The 19,808-nt window shown below is 34.7% G+C and overlaps 1 long non-coding RNA gene across 1 annotated transcript in view; it reads right to left on the reverse strand.

Moving 5' to 3' along the window:
- The window catches only part of LOC141395330 (uncharacterized), a 101,135-nt gene that overhangs the window by 18,239 nt on the left and 63,088 nt on the right, over positions 1-19,808 (reverse strand). The window contains exon 4 of the long non-coding RNA XR_012410612.1: positions 3,723-3,777. This is a non-coding gene — a long non-coding RNA (uncharacterized lncRNA). The remainder of the gene's footprint in view (positions 1-3,722; positions 3,778-19,808) is intronic.

Below are 19,808 nucleotides of genomic sequence, written 5' to 3' on the forward strand. Positions count from 1 at the left end.
GTCTTCTCCAGGATTTACCGCAGGGTAAATATCTGGTCAATGGTGAAATTGCCAGGTCTAAAGCCGCATTGGTATGGTCCAATTATTTCGTTGACCATGGGCTTTAGTCGTTCGCAACATATCCCTGACACTATCTTGTAGGCGACAGGGAGAAGACTTATGCCCCTATAGTTGGAGCATAAAGTCTTATCTCCTTTGTTATGGACGGGACACAGGATGCTCCGGTTCCAATCGTCGGGTACGCGTTCTTCCTGCCAGATGGAGCTGACTAGCTGATGCATACACCTTATCGGCGTTTCGCCTCCGGTTTTAAACAGCTCGGCTGGTAGGCCATCAGCTCCTGCTGCCTTATTATTCTTCAGCCGGTTTATTGTTGTCTTTACCTCATCTTGAATGTATACCATTCAATACCATCTTCTTGGATTGGATCTGTGGTATCTTCGTCGACTTCGCTACTATTGGATACCAACAGTTTGGAAAAATGTTCTTTCCATATATTAGCACACTATCTGTATCAGCTATCAAATTACCTTGCTGGTCTCTACAGGAGGATGTGCCAGTGCCAAAGCCATCAGTTTGATGTTTCACTCTTTGGTAGACTTTTCGGACTTCATTTTGTCTCCTGTACATATCGATTTATTCACACTCCCGCTTTTCCATCTCTCGCTTTTTCCTGCGGAAAAGACGTTTCTCCTCTCTCCTTTTCTCCTGATTGATTGTAAAGTAGCTCCATATGCCACATTTTTCTCTTCAGTTGCAGCACGACACACCTGGTCATACCAAGTACTGATTTTGCGGCTGTTTGCATGGAGTGGGTAATGCTGTGCCATTGTCGGGACGAGGAGTGCTTTGATTAAGCAATTGGGCCAGTTGAGTGGAATATGCTGTGGATATCTGTTATGATTGTAGCTTATCGATGTCCAACTTCCCTGTTGTGTCTGTTCGCACTTTGTTTGCTACGTTTAATCTGGTACGTGCCTTTGCTTCAACAAGGTAGTGGTCCGAGTCTATGTTTGCACCGCGGAACGATCGTACATCCAACACGCTTGATGCACGTCTTCCATCTATCACAACGTGATCAATTTGATTTCTTGTTCTTTGATCTGGCGACAGCCAGGTGCCCTTATGAATATCGAGATGCTTAAATCTGGTACTGCTAACTACCATGTTTCTTGCAGCTGCAAAGTCTATCAGCCTCATACCATTGCCAGATGTTTCACTGCGGAGACTGAATTTCCCGACTGTTGGGTCAAAGATATTCTCCTTTCCAATTTTTGCATTAAAATCGCCTAGTATAATTTTAATGTCATGGGCAGGGCAACGGTCATAAGTTTCTTCTAGGCGCTCGTAAAATATATCTTTGGTCTGTTCGTCCTTGTCTGCAGTGGGAGCATGAGCGCAAATAAAGCTGATGTTGAAGAATTTAGCTTTTAATCGAATTGCAGCAAGTCTTTTATTCACTGGGGCGAAGCTGGAGACCAAATGTTTATACCTCCGACCAACTACAAATCCGCAACCAAACTCATGTTTTGTGTCATGGCAGCTATAATACAGAGCGTAACCTTTAGGTGTTGTTGTGACGCCTTTCCCAATCCATCGTGTTTCCTGTATGGCAGTAATGTCGGCCTTGTATTTTCCCAGTACGTCTGCCAATGCGTAAACTGCACCTTCTCTATAAAGAGTGCGAATATTCCAGGTGCAGATTCGCAGATCATGGTCCTTAGAACGTTTGCGGGGTTCGATAACTTTTCTTTTCTTCCGTTTTTTTCATAGTAGGCTGTTTCTTGGGGGGGTTAATAACCCGACGCCCAAACTCAAGTTTTTAAGGTTCTGATGGGAGAACGCGCGGCACATGTTAGCTTACTACCTTTAACGGGTGTTAAAGGCAGTACCTCAGGTGACACCTCGGGGAGGTCAGTGTCCACTTGAGATGAAAGAGGGACCAAGATAAACCCTGGGCTTTGCAATGTTAAAGCCGGTCGAACCGTTCCTTGGTATCTTCCATCCCCTACGTCACCCCATCAGGTTACTGAGGGCAGTTTTTTTCTATAGAAATAAAGTCCTCAAGTTACTAAGGACAGTTTTTTTCTACTGAAAAAAAATTCAGGTTACTAAGGACAGTGTTTTTAATAAAAAATTTTCTCAAGTTACTGATGACAGTTTTTTCCAAAGAAAAAATTCCTCAGGGGACAGAGGACATTTTTTTTCTATAGAAAAAAAATCCTCAGGTCACAGAGGACAGGTTACTGAGGAATGTTTTTTCTATAGAATAAATCCGCAGCCTACTGAGGACAGTTTTTCCTATTGAAAAAATCCTAAGTTCATTGAGGACATTTTTTTTCTATAAAAAATCCACAGGTTGCTAAAAAAATCTATAATTCTATATACTAAAAAAATCTATAGAAACAAAATGTTCAGGTTACTGGTGGACCCTATAACTATTGAAATGTATGACTTACATTTTGTAATCTGTGCACAGCGTAATATTGGTTGGTAATTATGGTTTATGATTGATTACATCGGACAACTCTTTCTAAAAGGTCATTAGGTTACTGAGGACAGTTTATTGTATAGAAAAAATCCTCAGGTTATGAGAACAGTGTTTTCTAAAGAAAAAAAAAATCCTCAGGTCACAGAGGATAGTTTTTTCTAAAGAAAAAATCCTCAGGTTACTGAGGACAGTTTTTTTCTACAGAAAAAAATCCTCAGTTCACTGAAGACAGTTTTTTTCTTAAAGAAAAATATTCCTCAGTTTACTGAGGACAGTTTTTTCCATAAAAAATGCTCATTTCACTGAGGATAGTTTTTTCTATAAAAATCCTCAGGTTACTGAAAAACAATTTCTATAGAAAAAATACTTAGGTTACTGTGTACCAGGTTTTTGGTGGACCCTATAACTATTGAAATGTGTGACTGACATTTTGCAATCTGCGTAACATTTCTCATAAACTCAAATTAAATTTTAGGATTTACTACATCGAACAACTCTTTCTGATACCACCCGCACAAAAGTTCAATATTTTCCCTTAAAAGTCATGTCCCGAATCTTTTTCAAATTTATTAGAGTAGGTTGTCTTTGCAAAATACGAATTGAGTATGTCCATATTTATATTAGGCAACTTTCCTTGCGGCAATTGTCTGTTTGAAGAAAAGAGAGGTTAGGCACAAGGTAACCCGTTTCCCCTCAACACCCTCTCTCACCGACAAACTGACAATTGCCGCAAGGAAAATTGCCTAATTTAAATACGGACTATCTTACTTGGACGAAACTTTGCACGTCCTAAAATTTCTTCCGAACATAAATCACTTTTCAAGGAGATAAGGAGTACCACAAAAGTTCGACATTTTCGCTTATATGACTGTGTCGTTTGGTTCCTTCATGAACCTTCTCCGCAAAAGATCAACACTTTTGCTCTTCAATACAATTTTAAGATCACTTCTCATATCTTGTTGGAATTTTAATAGCGGGTAGTTATTCTGACCATGGCAACAACATTATTCCATGACAACAAGATATTCGCCAGGAAATATTTAGGGCCACAACTTCATGCAACAACTGTCTGTAATTAATTATATTTAGTTAGACTCACGTCATCTGGTCATAGGGAATAATTTTAAGGACGGCAAAATGCTTCTGTACAGCGGTAGTGATTTAGAGTATCTTATAATTTGCTCCGCCGCGACTATAGCTTTCTCTTATGTTTTCTGGTTTCTAAACTCACCTTTTTCTCATTCACTCCCTTTGCTTCTTCGGTTAACACGAACAAATTGCACTCTCTGAAAATGAAAAGAAAGAAAAGACCATTAAAATGGTGTTTCATACTTTTAGGTGTATGAATATATAATATTGATTTAATGCCTATATTTAGGAAAGAGGGAGTCAATAATAAAATCTGTACTAAATTGTTGCATATCCTTAAGGGCATTTGTGCAACTCAACACAAGTTGAGTTGAGTCTTGGGTTTAGTAAGCAATCCTTTGTGAAACTCAATGGATCAATCACAATTAAAAATGAGAATAGTTGCAAATTCACAATAACAAATTCAGAAAATATTTATAACTTTAAATCAGTTACTACTGAAATATGGAGAGCTTGAACGTGTAATTACTAAATTATGGATTGTTTCAGTCTCCCCTCTAATGTTGAAAACGTCCCGATGAAGCATTAGAAATTAGGGGTTGTTGTCGTAAACTGCACCAAGAATATTGAATGGATTGTTGAATCTGCTAAGAGTGGACTGCACCAGGAACAATTGGTTGTTGAATCTGCTAATGTTCCAATAAGACTGAAATGAATGAAGATGGCGTTAAAGTAGTCGTGTTAGGTGTCCAAAAATTTAGAAGGCTTTCTTAAGAGTAAAGCTGGATCGTGCATTGCTGGTGATTCGTCAAGCTTCCTATTCTCAACATGGTTCATTTTGCAGGTATTTTTTACTAGTCATCTTCTTTGGATACGAAAGCGGCAACTGGTTGTTCCCAGAATTACGCGGTCCTCGGCTATTACTATTGAAATTAAGCTTTTATTCATGCTCGGGCTAATCTTCTAAGATGGTTACAGTGTAACGTGTTACAATGTAATCTGCTGGGTTAGCAAATCGATTCACTGTGATCTTATCTGGTGATTATGTAACATGTTAGAATGTACATAAACGACTAAGCTAGTTTATTCTTTGTGATATTATCAGATGGGTTATTGGGCTCAAGTGAGTATCTGTTTACGTAAGAACAGTTTTTTTTTTTGTATAAAGATAGTGAATGTCTTGGTAAGGGTCGAAAGATATATTTTAGCTAAGCTGGGATCTAGTTTTAATACTGTCCACTTCAAAAAAATAAACATGTGGTAACCAGACCACCTTATCGCAGGTGGTCACTAGAATAAAATGAGATTAGAATTTCCAGTACTCTATGCCATTTGTAGCGTGTTTGCTTGCCACATGCGAGATAACGAAGTGTTTTATGACCTCTTGCGAATGTAGAGGAAAGAGATATTTTATTTAAGCAAGGACCTATTTTTAATACAGTCTACTTGAAAAAGATAAAAACGTGGTAAGCAGACCACCTCATCGTAGGAGGTCGTTAGAATAAAATGAGATTAGAATTCCCATTGCCACATATGGTATGTCTAAGTCATATTGCTGCTATAGACCGATAGCCATATGTAGCGTATTTGCTGGCCACATGCGAGATAACGAAGTGTTTTTATACCCTCAGCCTTTAGGCTAAGGAGGGTATATACACTTTGATACAATGAAAATGTGCCTCATTGAAATAATGGTTTTAGACCCCAAGTATGTTTGGACGAAATGTGTTTCAGACAACTTGGAGTCGATCTAGCCATGTCCGTCCGTCTGTCTGTCTGTCTGTCCTGCTGGCTGGAGCGCACGATAACTCTCGAACGGATGAACCGATTCGGTTAAAATTTTGGCTTTCGTAATATTTTGCCCAAACTTAGTTTAAGTTCGAAGATGAGCTACATCGGTCCACTCCTTCCGGTACCTCCCCCACAAAAGTTCGAAATATATCTACCAGGTATAGATCAGGTTCGAAAATGTACTATATTTGTCCACTCCGTCTGGTACCTCCCACACAAAATTTTGGATAAGACCTGCAATCGAAGCACTTTGATTTTTGTTGAAGCAACTTGCATACGCTGCCTCAATTACGATGGTAAAAGTGCATACTTCTTGAGCACACAGCCCGAAGAGTGTAAAACCCCCTATGGCACCATATATTGTGGCTGGAGATCCACTTCCATAACGGTCAATGTCGATCCATTCCTTTCAGTATCTCCTCCGCAAAAATTTTGATCTTTAATCCTAATCAACATTTTTGTCTGTTTAAACGCCCTTAATACATACGTATTTTGGGAAAAAAAATTGTTTCAATATACACAGGCTGAGGGTATATCTCTGTCGGCAAAGCCGACTGATACTTTTTTACTTGTTGAATTCTCAAATGACATGAAATGTTTCGAATTTCAAATGCAATAATCAAATTACAAGTGAAATTCTTCGAATTACATGTGAAAATGGTGTAGTCTAAGTTAGGTTCAGTCATATTTTACTACTTGTTAAGATATTTTTTTTTTTATTTTAATAAAATTGTGCATAGAAAACACTTAACAAGGAAAGACGTGTATTCTTCCTGAAACTAGACCCTGGTTTAACATTGGTCCTTGTAGCCGGATCAGTGGCCGAACCAAAAAGAAGCTGAGAAGCTGATAATTTGCTTCAGAAGGTAGTCAAATGGATCAGCTATGTAAAAACAGTTAGTGTACCACATAAGCATTCGCTGTGAAAAGGCGTTGAATCTTTTCGTTGAAAATTAAATCCGGTTTATCATTGGTCCTTCGAGCTGGATCGCGGCCGACACCAAAGAAACTGAATAGCTGACAATTTGTCTGAAAGGGAGGAAATTGGTCCAGCAAAAGAGGAGTGGTGAAATCTTAATATCCAAGTGTCAATATTGTCCTGAAGGGAAGGGACATTCACCATGTTGCGTCAAATGGAGACGGCGGCAAAAGTTAAAGATGAGCTTTTGAAGAGGTCTATGAAACCCAGACTGAGGATAACAATAATGCCATTTGCATATACATACGTGGATCGAATCTGGCAGCAAAACATGGAACGGTAAACGAAAAAATCATTCAATTGTTTACCAAAATAGCGGAAGTGGAACAAGTAATACAAATGATCCAGGACAAATATCCCAGCAAAATGTTCGATACCAAAGATGCCATTCAATCATAGGTGCAAGTGATCTGGCATGCCATCTTTTTAGCATCTTCATCGATGAATTTTATATGAGCGTGGACCCAAAAAGATGTTATTCATTTTTGGATCCAAAGCATGTCATTTACACCAATGCTTTGACATGTCATTTCACCAATGTTTTGGCATGTCGTTTCCACCAATGCTTTGGCATGTAATTTTCACCAACCCTTTGCAATGACATTATCATTACGACGAGAGTTTTAACAACGTTGGTTGCGATTTCGAGTCTCCGACAACATCAAGCCTATTGTAAATAATTTATCTTATATATTTAGATAAATGCGTATAAATAAAAACACAAAATTCATCTCTATTTGATCGATGGAATGGGTTCAAATTCTGATGAAAAGATCGGATATTTCACGACATCCTTTGCATTGGTTCAAATGCTGATGAAAAGATCGGATCTTTTACGACTTCCTTTGTATTGGTTCAAATGCTAATGAAAAGATCGGATCTTTCACGACTTCGTTTGAACCAATGCAAAAGATGCCATGATGCCTTCAAATTTTGCTTGGATATTATGCCCCTGTCATGGGAGAAAAAATAGAACACCTGCGCTTGGAGTGCCAATTATCGGAGGGTATAATGGGGAAATTATGAGTCATAAACATGATTTTTAAATTGAAGAAGAAGCTAACACAAGCCCTGAAGCCAGAGTGAGCGCTCGGTGTAAGGTTATAAGGAACGTACACACTAGAAGTGAAGAGGCCAAGATTGAGGCCCGTGGCCTGAAGGAACACGCAGGGAGGAGATATTGTAGGAGCAATCATATTCTAAGAGCAAAATAGTGTATTTTAAAAGTTTGAAAATATATATTGTTGTTTCAACCATATATTTTGTGTCAGGAAACATAATGTTGCACAAACAATATATATTTTAGATTTTTAAAATACACTATTTTGCTCTTTGAATATAATTGCTCCTACAATATCTCTTCTCTGCGTGAAGAATTGGACAACGAACGGCTGCATCGCAACGCCGCTGTAGATGCTATGAAGATGATGAAAATTGAGATCATGGCAATGAAGATGCAGTCAAGCTAGCCAAGATTCTGCACGAGCAAGCCCAGAATGCTCTGCGTGAGGCCGAGGAAAGCAAGGTAGCCAAGGAAGAATTGTTAGCGGCTAACCTAGAAGCAGAACTCGAGCTCAATACTTTGAAGGCAGAGGCACTGAAATTAAATGAAGAACTGGCTAGCTCAAAGAGAGCACGACATATTGCCGAATGAGATGGCGGCACGTCTACCGGCAAAATATGAAACTGATTGTGAACTGGTGGTCGAAAAATTTATGGAGGCTGCAAATCTTTGCCAAACTATGCAAGTAAGGGACGCAGTGTATGAAGTGAAAAAGCAATCAATCAAATCCCTAGAGAGCTGAGTCAAAAGGAGACAGCTGCAAGGAAAATTGTGGTGACGGCGAGAAACAATATCCATAAGATTGTATGGCAGATGCGTTCGTACACACTAGTCTAAGTTAGGTTAAGTCTAGAGTTGAGCAACCTAGTTCCTGGAGCTGATCGATCGTTCTAGTTCCTTTTGCAAAATGGAACTAGTTCATTAATATAGTTCCAAATAGTTTCGAGAGCGATATAGTTCAAGAAATCTTTCTCTTTCATCGTTCTTTCTATTTCCTTCGTTCCAAATAGTTCAGAGAGTAAAGTACTTTAACGAATATTTCTCTTTCTTTTCGTTTTCATCTTTTGGTGGATGAATTGATATAAAAGTAAATAAATTGCAGCGATGTAACGCTGTTTTGATTTACGTTTATTGAACAATGTTGCTGCATCTGAATGATAAAGGAACGTGAAAGATCGAAGCAAGTGTGGAATTAAATAAAGTTCGTGCCGGAACTACACAACTCTAGTTAAGTCATATTTCACTACTTAGTTGTTAAGAATATTTTTTACTTTAATAAAACAGTGAATATAAATCATTCGAAACAGAAAGACATCTTGTTCTTTCTAGGAATACGGATACCGGTAGCAAACTTTTGCTCCACTTTCAAAATAAAAAAACCCTAGTATTATATTTTAATTCTCAATCCTGTTTATAAATCATGTCATTTGTGATACGCATTCAATACTAAATAATATAAAATCAAAATGCTCTGCATATTTTACCTCATTAATTACAAATCAAATTTAAGCATACTTTTAGTATGGATTTTTTTACGAAATATGATTTAATGTTTATTCATTCAAATGAAATTTCTACACAACAATAAACATTTGGAAATAATTACAATTCCATTGCATACTCTAAGGGATCAACTCTTATCTACATTTCCCCCAGAGCATACTTTACTGCTGGTATTAATTTAATATGAAATTTAATTTAAGCCCATTAAAGCCACAATCAAATAAACAAAATCGAAATTCCGATAAAACAAAGAAAAAAATGTCAATACAAAAACCATATGTGAAATGTTTCGAATCATCATTATCAGCCAATGAAAAATCATTTGCCGTACGGGATGTATTATTATTACATCAGATAATGAATTTGAAAATATGGTAAATTACACATATGGATGTGTTGGGATGTCCGCGGTGTTGAAAACAGTGGGTGTGAAAAAAAAGTATCAACAAAATTATTACAATAATATTGTAATGAGAATAAAATTCGAAATAAATCACAAAAACGACAGAGAAAAATAAACACCTCAATGAATTTTTGGCACAAGGCCGCTGATGGCGGTGGTTGGTGTTTATTCATTCATACGATTTGTTCATTATTACATATTTTTTTAATTTTTTCTAAAGAATAAATGATTGGGAGTAAAACTCAGTGCTTATTGTTTTAACAAATTAATTGAAATTACAATAAAATACTGCAGCAATCAAAAGAACAATGTGTGGCCCATCACATTGCATGCATGATGTGAAATTATAATGAGAAAAAATATAAATAAATATATATTTTTTAAAAAATTTCTCGTTGGAGTCGAGCTTAATGACCGATGATTTTTTGTAAGTGAAAAAGGAAAGCCGAAGATACGCCCACACAACCACCACTATGATTCTAGCTTCGCCGTTGGTAGCAATGGACAAATATCCAACTCTAAAAAGAAATTACATTTGATAAAAGAAAAGTTCGATAACCGAGAAGCCACTCTACAGCTCATATGTCTGATGAGCTGCTACCAACAGCGAAACATGTCACATAATGGTGGATGTGTGGGTTCGAATCTTCAGCTTTCCATTTTCACTTGCAAAAAATCGTCGGTCATTAAGCTCGACTCAAACGAGAGATCAATTAAAATTAATATTAAAAATGATCTTCGCCTTAATAGGCAAAATTTTCAAATAAATAAATAATAACTAAATATATATTTTTAACGATTGGTGGTTTAAAAGTCTTAGGTTAAATCCATTCACAACATTTTAATTACGAAAATTTATTCTATAATTTATTTTAAAGCTTTTCAACAACATCTCTATAGAGATGGAGATAAAATCAAAGTTATAAATTGTTTTTCCAAAAATTGTGTCTGTATGCGATTGCCATTAGAGAAAGAATCACTTTCGACTCATTTTCGCATTTACACAAATGCACATACAAATCTCCATACAAACCAAATCTAGCCGCATACAAGTTTTTGGCCACTGAATCATCTACAGGAAATCGCATTTGATTTATAGAAAATGTTTTTGTCGCCGAACTAAACAAAAACCAGTTGCCATAAAATACCAAAATTGGATGGGGGGGAATGGATGAATGAATAGTCGTCTTATTTGTTTCCAAAATTGCAAATATCAGACAATGTGAAGGACGACATTTGTTTAGCAGTGACAATGAAAAGTTCAAATTGCAAAAAAAAAAAAGTTTTAAATGTTGCATTAATGTTTATTACTTTGTTAGTCTGAAAGCAAATCTATAATGATGAGCTCACCAAATGTACAAAATATTAAAGGATAACCAGCTATAGCTCAGATCGTATAAAATATGGTAAATTTCATCCTATTGGGTTGGTAAACCATTAAAAATATAAACCAGACATGAATTTGACATGAAATTGACGTTATTGTGGTCAGTGTTGAACTTTTGCAGGTACCTCACCTGATGAATTTGACCGACACAGTAAAATTTTGAACTCCATCCATAAGCTCATCAGTCCATCATCGAACTTGATTAAAGTCTGAGAGAAAAATTATGATGTGCAAAGATTGAAAAAAATATCAGTCACCCCCTTCAATAGTTATGGGGTCCGCCAGCCAAATTTAGTTGGGCCCGAGGTAATTTCTTAGAGATTCCGTGCAATTTCGTCAAGGAACATGGACTTATCAACGAAAAAATTATATCACTCTGATCAAAATCACAAAGAATACTTCGATAACAATTTTAAAACGATCTTCCAAAAGCCCTAATACCGCGCTTATACAAACATATTGAAACTTTTGTAAGAAAAATGCAGGAAGAAGTTATCTATCCAATTTTTCTACAGAAAAAAAACAATCCTCAGTAATATAAGTATTTATATATAGAAAAAAAAACGTAATCAGCAACCTGAAGAATTTTTTCTATAGAAAACACTGTCCTCAGAAACCTTACTAGGCGTTTACACCAGACAGTTTGTCTTCATATACAACTCTGATTTACTAACACATACATACTTTTGTCGGCTATCTTCGAGCTTTCCATCATTTTTTCACAGACAGTCGGTTTAACAAATTTTTGACATTTTTGTACAAACAAATGAGATGATAATTGAAATGTGTTGAAAACAAATAAACATGAACAAAAACAAAATATGTGAATGGGAAAACAAAAAGAAATCGATGATTTTTTATTCATAATTTTACAACTGTTCTTGCAGTTGTCGGGACGCCTACGTCACACAGGCAAGTTTTGGAGGTTTGACAATTAATACATGCACTCAACTGTCCTGTCATGTGTAAACGCAGGGTTAGGAGAGTTTTCTATAGCAAAAACTGTCCTAGGATTTTTCTATAAAAATAAAATGCCATACCTAAGGATTTTTTATAGAAAAAAATGTCCCCAGCAACCTGAAATTTTTGTCTATAGAAAAAACTATCCTCAGTAACATGAGGATTTTTCTGTAGAAAAAACTGTCCTCAGAAATCTGAGGATTTTTTCTATAGAAAAAAAGGTCCTCAGAAACCTGAGAACTTTTTTCCTTTGAAAAAGGTGTCTTCAGTAGCTTGAAAACCTTGAAAAATCTGTCCTCAGTACCCATAGGAATTTTTTCTATAGAAAAAAAATTGTTCTCAATAGCCTGAGGAATTTCTTTCTATAAAAAACTGTCCTTCGTAACGTGAGGAATTTTTCTATAGAAAAACCTCTCCACATTATCCTGAGGATTTTTTTTAGAAAAGACTGCCCTCAGCAACTTGAAGATTTTATTCTATAGAAAAAAATTCTGAGAGGTACAGGAAGAAGTACTCGAACGGATTTTTCTATAGAAAAACTGTCCTCAGTAATATGAATATTTTTTTATATAAAAACTGTCCTCAGTAACCTAAGGCATTTTTTCTATAGGAAAAACAGTCCTCAGTATCTTGAGAATTTTAGAAGAACCCGTCTTCCGTAGTCTGAGGATTTTAGATTTGTATCTATAACTGACCTCAGAAAAAAAAACTGCCCCTGTAACCTCAGCAATTGCTTTCCAAAGAAAAAAACTGCCCTCAGTAACCTGAAGAATTTTTTTCTATATACATTTCTTCTATATAGAAGAAATATACCTCAGGAATATGTTTCTATATAAAAAACTTACCTCAGTAACCTTAGGAATTTTTTCTATAAAAAACTATTTCTATACAAAAAAAATCCTCAGGTTACTGAGGCATTTTTTTTATAAAAACTACTCATGCTACTGAGTACAGCTTATTTTATAAAAAAAAAAAAAAACAATTTCTTTAGGTTTCTGAGGACAGCTATTTTATAAATCCTCAGGTTTCTGAGGACACTTTTTTCTATAGAAAAAATTCTTAGGTTACTGAGGATAGTTTTTTTATAGAAAAAAATTCTCCGTACACTTTTTTCTATTGAAAAAAGTTACTCTGGTTAGTGAGGACACTTCTTTCTATAAAAAAATTTCTCCGTTGAGGACACTTTTTCTATAGAAAAAAAATTACTCTGGTTGCTGAGGACACTTTTTCTATAGAAGAAAATGCCTAAGGTTACTGAGGACACTTTTTTCTATAGAGAAAAATTTCTCCGTTGAGGACACTTTTTCCACAGAAGAAAATTCCTAAGGTTACTGAGGACACTTTTTTCTATAGAAAAAAATTCTTCAGATTACTGAGGACAGTTTTTTCTATAGAAAAAAAAATTCCTCAGGTTTATGAGGACACTTTTTTTCTATAGAAAAAAATTCCTCAGGTCAATGAGAACAGTTTTTCTATAGAAAAAATTCCTCAGGTTACTGAGGACACTTTTTCTATAGAAAAAATTCCACAGGTTACTGAGGACACTTTTCTATAAAAAAAGTTTTCAAGTTACTGAGGACACTTTTTTCTATAGACAAAAAAACCTCAGGTTACTGAGGACACTTTTTTCTATAGAAAAATTCCATAGTTTACTGAGGACACTTCTTTCCAATAGAAAAAATCCTTAGTTTACTGAGGAGACTTTTTTCTATAGAAAAAATTCCTCATGTTACTGAAGACATTTTTTTCTATAAAAAAACAATCCTCAGGTTACTGAGGACACTTTTTCTGTAGAAAAAAAATCCTCAGGTTACAGAGGACAGTTTTTTCTATAGAAAAAAATCCTCAGGTTGCTGACTTTTTTCTATAGAAAAAATTCCTCATGTTACTGAAGACACTTTTTTCTATAGAAAAACAATCCTCAGGTTACTGAGGACACTTTTTTCTATACAAACAAAATTCCTCAGGTTACGCAGGACAGCTTTTTGTATAGAAAAAATTCCTCAGGTTACTGAGGACAGTTTTTTTCTATAGAAAAAATCCTCAGGTTACAAGGGACAGATTTTTTTAATAGAAAAAATCCTCAGGTTACTGAGGACACTTTTCTCTATAGAAAAAAATCCTAAGGACACTTTGCTCGATTACTTTTTTTCCTATAGAAAAAAATCCTCAGGTTACTGAGAATACTTTTTTTCTACACAAAAAGTTCCTCAGGTTACTGAGGACACTTTTTTCCTACAGAAAAAAATTCCTCCAGTAACTGAGGACACTTTTCTCCATAGAAAAAAAAATCCTAAGGACACTTTGTCTCTATTACTGAAGACACTTTTTTCTATAGAAAAAATCCTCAGGTTACTGAGAACACTTTTTTCTATACAAAAAGTTCCTCAAGGTACTGCGGGCACTTTTTTCTATAGAAAAAATCCTCAGGTTACTGAGAACACTTTTTGCTATATAAAAAGTTCCTCAGCTTACTGAGGACACTTTTTTTCTATAGAAAAAATTGCTCCAGTAACTGAGGACACTTTTTTCTATAGAAAAAGTCCTCAGGTTACTGAGGGCACTTTTTTCCATAGGAAAAAATCCTCAGAATACTGAGGTCAGTTTTTTTTTTCTATAGGAAAAAAAATCCTCAGATTACTGACGACACTTTTTGCTATAGAAAAAAATCTTAGGTTACTAAGGACACTTTTTTCTATAGAAAAAAATCCTCAGTTTACTTAGGATACTTTTTTCGTTAGAAAAAAACTTTTTTCTACAGAAAAATTCCTCAGGTTACTGACGACACATTTTTTATAGAAAAAATTCCTTAGGATAGTTTTGTCTATATAAAAAATCCTCAGGTTACTGAGTATACTTTTTTCTATAGAAAAAAATCCTCAGGTTACTTAGAAAAATTTTTCTATAGAAACAAATTTCTCAGGTTACTGGGGATACTTCTTTTATAGAAAAACTTCCTGAGGTTACGGAGGATACTTTTTTGTATAGAAAAAAATTTCTCAGGTTACTTAGAAAAATTTTTCTATAGAAAAAAATTTCTCAGGTTACTGAGGATACTTCTTTTATAGAAAAACTTCCTGAGGTTACGGAGGATACTTTTTTGTACAGAAAAAAATTTTTCAGGTTACTTAGAAAAATTTTTCTATAGAAAAAAATTTCTCAGGTTACTGAGGATACTTCTTTTATAGAAAAAATTCCTCAGGCTACTGAGGATACTTTTTTCTATAGAAAAAATTCCTCAGGTTACTGAGGACACTTTATTCTATAGACAAAAAATCCTCAGGTTACTGAGGACACTTTTTTTCTGTAGAAAAAGTCCTCAGGTTACTGAGGGCACTTTTTTCTATAGGAAAAAATTCTCAGGTTACGGAGGTCAGTTTTTTTTATAGAAAAAATTCCACAGGTTACAGAGGACAGCTTTTTGTATAGGAAAAGTTCCTCAGGTTACTGTGGACAATTTTTTTCTATAGAAAAAAATCCTCAGGTTACAGGGGACAGCTTTTTCTATAGAAAAAAAATCCTCAGGCAACTGAGGACACTTTTTCTATAGAGAAAAAATTCCTCAGTTTACTGAAGCCACTTTTTTCTATAAGAAAATTCTTCTTCTATAGAGAAAACAAGTCTCCGTTTACTGAAAACACTTTTTTTCTACAGAAAAAATCTTCGGGTTACTAAGGATACTTTTTTCTATTGAAAAACTTCCTCAGGTCACTGAGGGCACTTTTTTTTATAGAAAAAATTCCACAGGTTTTTCTATAGAAAAAATGCCTCAGGTTACTGAGGCCAGCGTTTTTGTTTATATAAAAAATCGTCAAAGTTACTGAGTACACTTTTTTCTATAGCAAAAAATTCCTCATGTTACTTAGAAAATGTTTATATAGGAAAAAATTTCTCAGGTTACTGAGGATACCTTTTTATAGAAAAAAGTCCTCAGGTTACTGAGGAAATTTTTTTTATAGAAAAAATACCTCAGGTTACAGAGGACAGTTTTTTTATAAAAACAATTCCTCAGGTTACCGAGGACAATTTTTCTATAGAAAAAAATTCCTCAGGTTACCGAGGACAGTTTTTTCTATAGAAAAAATCCTCAGTTTACAGAGGACAGTATTTTTCTATAGAAAAAAATTCTCAGTTTACAGAGGACAGTTTTTTGTATAGAAAAAATTACTCAGGTTACTGAGGACAGTTTTTTTCTATAGAAAAAAATCTCAGGTTACAGGTGACAGCTTTTTCTATAGAAAAAAATTATCTGGCTAATGAGGAACTTTTCTTCCTTAAAAAAATTCTTCGGGTTACTAAGAAAAAATACTCAGTTTACTGCAGAAACTTTTTTCTATGGAGAAAAAATTCTCCGTTTACTGAAGGCAATTTTTCTACAGAAAAAATCTTCTTAAAATTCCACAGTTCGTTTTATAGAAAAAAATCCTGAGGTTACTGAGGACACTTTTCAATAGAAAAAAATCACTTTTCTATGGACTGTTTTTTCCATAGAAAAAAATCTCAAGTTACTGAGGCCAGCGTTTTCTATAGAAAAGAAAATGCTTAGGTAACTGAAGACAGTTTCTCTACAGAAGAAAAATCCTCAGGTCACTGACCATAGTTTTTCTATAGAAGAAAAATTCTCAGTATACTGAGAACACTTTTTTCTATAGAAAAAATCTCAGGTTACTGATGACAGTTTTTTTCCATAAGAAATCCTCAGGTTATTGAGGACAGTTTTTTTTTGGTAGAAAAAATATTCATGCTACTAAATAAAATTTTTTTCATTAAAAATTTTGTTTATTTTTCTGAGGACTGTTTCCTATAGAAAAAAGTGCCTCAGGTTATAGAGGATGGACTGTCTTCAGAGAACTGACTATTTTATTTTTAGCAGCCCCAATATCTACTTGGCCCAGTAAAGAACTATTCATCTGACTGCCATGACTATGTGAAGCACGGGTACAACAACATCAATTAGGAAGCTGAAATGATCCGGTCAAAAGCCTTTCCTTACATAAAAATTTTTTTTTTAATTTTTTATTTATAATGAAATTAAGGAAAATTCAGTATTTCATTTTCATTTATAAACAAAACATTAACTTGTATAACAATTGCAGTCATAAACATTTTGTTGTTCGGAAATTTCTTCAAGAGTAAATTTATGAATGGCCATAATCGGAATACCAAAGAAATTAAAAGACTTTTAAAATTTATCGGAAGCTGTAAAATAAACAAATCATCTCTTAGATGTTGCAAGATCATTCAAAACTTCAAAGAAAGGAAGTGTCCGAAATAAAAATTAATTACATCAGTGTTCTCGGAATGTTGAATTGACCAACCTATGAATTTTTCATATTGATCAAAAAATTGAAAAGTACTTTCAACAGCACCACATTGCAATACAGTACAATAGTGAAGAAACCCCCTCTTGCACCACCTTCCCGTTTCGGTCATTCGAAATCTATTTTCATTTCACCCATTTAACCCCAAATAGTGCGGGAGGTGCATGTGTGCAATGAAAATTACAAAATTATTGAATCATTTTCAGAATGAAAATATTGTTATTACATCATTGATAGAATTTAATAGCCACACACATACATACATAAACACATATGTATATTTTCCCCACATTTGCAAATCACAGATTTAACCGATACCAATGATCTGAAGTGAATTGAAACGTACACATATGAATTACAATTTCATTTTGAATACGAACGCATACAGACAACAAATTCCATTTCCAGCCCATTTACCATCAATTCAATGGTCGTTCAGCTTCATAACATATCCGAAAAGCAAATCATAACGGCAGTCAGTCGCTTTTGCAAACAAAACAAGTGTTTCATTTCATACGCCCCACCCCGATGAAACATTGCCCATCTATAGCACCAGCAACATGATTATTATCATCATCATCATCATCACTGTAAGCATCATCAGTATCATGAACGTCTGCTGTCCAAACATGGTCATTACATTGATAATATCCGATTAAATAATATCAGAAGCTGTGGCAGCGACGCCCAGAGGCAAATGGCAACAGAAAGCAAAATCCAATCTTTCTGCCCATAAAAACGGGTCGTTGCAATTGCATGTGGGAGCGGGGGTGTGATGCTGGGGCAATCCCCCAACATGTATTGCAGTGATTATTTCATTGCATTTCCAGATTTATGATATGAGATATGCTCGGACACATGTCATATTTATGAATATAGAATTCTTCTGGTATTTTGTCGGTGGTCTGCTGTTCGTTCTGCTCTAAATAAATAAATGATGCCATTTTTACACATTCACTTGGGAAATTAATACAAAATTATTACAAGTGTTTATTTTCGGATAATGTGTTCGGCTAGTTTTTCGTGTGTTTAGTAATAAGTGATGGGACAAAATAAACGGACATTTTTAAAGAATTTTTTCGTCCTGCAACAGACCAGAAGAAATTAACGGGAACAAAAAAATTTTAAAAATATACCGGCTCGAAAAATATTCGTTAAAAAATCCAGGGGTACGAAAAACATTCTTTAAGAAATTAACGGGCACAAAAAATATTCTTTAAAAAATACACGAGCTCGAAAAACATTCTTTAAAAAATCCAGGGCACAGGCACGAAAAATATTCTTAAAAAATCCATGGGCACAACAAATGTTCTTTAAAAAATCCAGGGCACAGGCACGAAAAATATTCTTTAAAAAATACACGGACGCGAAGAATATTCTTTAAAAAATTCACAAGTTTGAAAATTTTTCTTTAAAAAATCCACGGGACTGAAAAATATTCTTTAAAAAATCCACGGGAAAAAAAATCATCATTTCAAAAACTGAAAAGCCAATTGATAATTCCCTTCGCCGGGATGAAATCATGATATTGGTAGCGATCAGTTAATTTTGCAAGCTGTCAGTGCGTTTTGTAAACATTTTTCTCTGCAAAGAGGAAAGTGATGAAGTTAAGCCAATGGGGGAAACTCCAGACTTAGACAATCATATGATTGAATCTTCAACTAAAACAAAACAAACAAAAAACAGCGAAGGCTCGCACAAAACGGAATTTTGTAAATAAAATTCCAACGACATACTCACAGGTAACTGTGTTGATGTTATTTCAACTTAACAGAAATCGATGATTTCTTAGTTGAATCGTGCTGTCAGCTTGCAAATATTTTGTTCTGGTGTTTTTTGGGAAAGCCGAAAAGTGAGCATCATTCTCATTAACATGAGAATACTCGATGCTTAAAGAGTTCAGGTTTTCACTAAAAAAAATCATCATTTCAAAAACTGAAAAGCCAATTGATAATTCCCTTCGCCGGGATGAAATCATGATATTGGTAGCGATCAGTAAATTTTGCAAGCTGTCAGTGCGTTTTGTAAACATTTTTCTCTGCAAAGAGGAAAGTGATGAAGTTAAAGCCAATGGGGGAAACTCCAGACTTAGGGAAAAATAATCTTTAAAAAATTCACGGGCTAGAAAAATATTCTTTAAAAAATCCACGGGAAAAATAATCTTTAAAAAATTCACGGGCTTGAAAAATATTCTTTAAAAAATCCACGGGCTTGCAAAATATTCTTTAAAAAATCCACGGGAAAAATAATCTTTAAAAAATCCACGGGCTCGAAAAATATTCTTTAAAAAATCCACGGGCACGAAAAATATTCTTTACAAAATCCATGGGCTCCAAAAATATTCTTTGTATAAACCAAGGACTCGATAAAATATTCTATAAAAAATCCACGAAAAAAAAGTATTCTTTAAAAAATCCACGAACACGAAAATTATTCCTTAAAAAATCCAAGGGCACAAAAAATTATTCTTTAAAAAATCCACGTGCTCGAAACATATTCTTTATAAATTCCAGGAGCTCGAAAAAAATTCTTTAAAAATCCAAGGGCTCGAAAAAAATTCATTAAAAATCCAGGGGCTCGAAAAAAATTCTTTAAAAACTCCAAGGGCTCGAAAAATATTCTTTAAAAAATCCACGGACACGAAAAATATTCTTTAACAAATCCACGGGCACGAAAATATTTTTTAAAAAATCCACGGGCACGAAAAATATTTTTTAACAAATCCACGGGCACGAAAAATATTCTTTAAAAAATCCACGGGCACGAAAAATATTCTTTAAAAAATCCACGGGTAGGACAAATATTCTTTAAAAAATCCACG

This window comes from Musca autumnalis, unplaced genomic scaffold, assembly GCF_047663935.1.
Source record: "Musca autumnalis isolate F117 unplaced genomic scaffold, ASM4766393v1 scaffold_2, whole genome shotgun sequence".
Taxonomy (NCBI): domain Eukaryota; kingdom Metazoa; phylum Arthropoda; class Insecta; order Diptera; family Muscidae; genus Musca; species Musca autumnalis.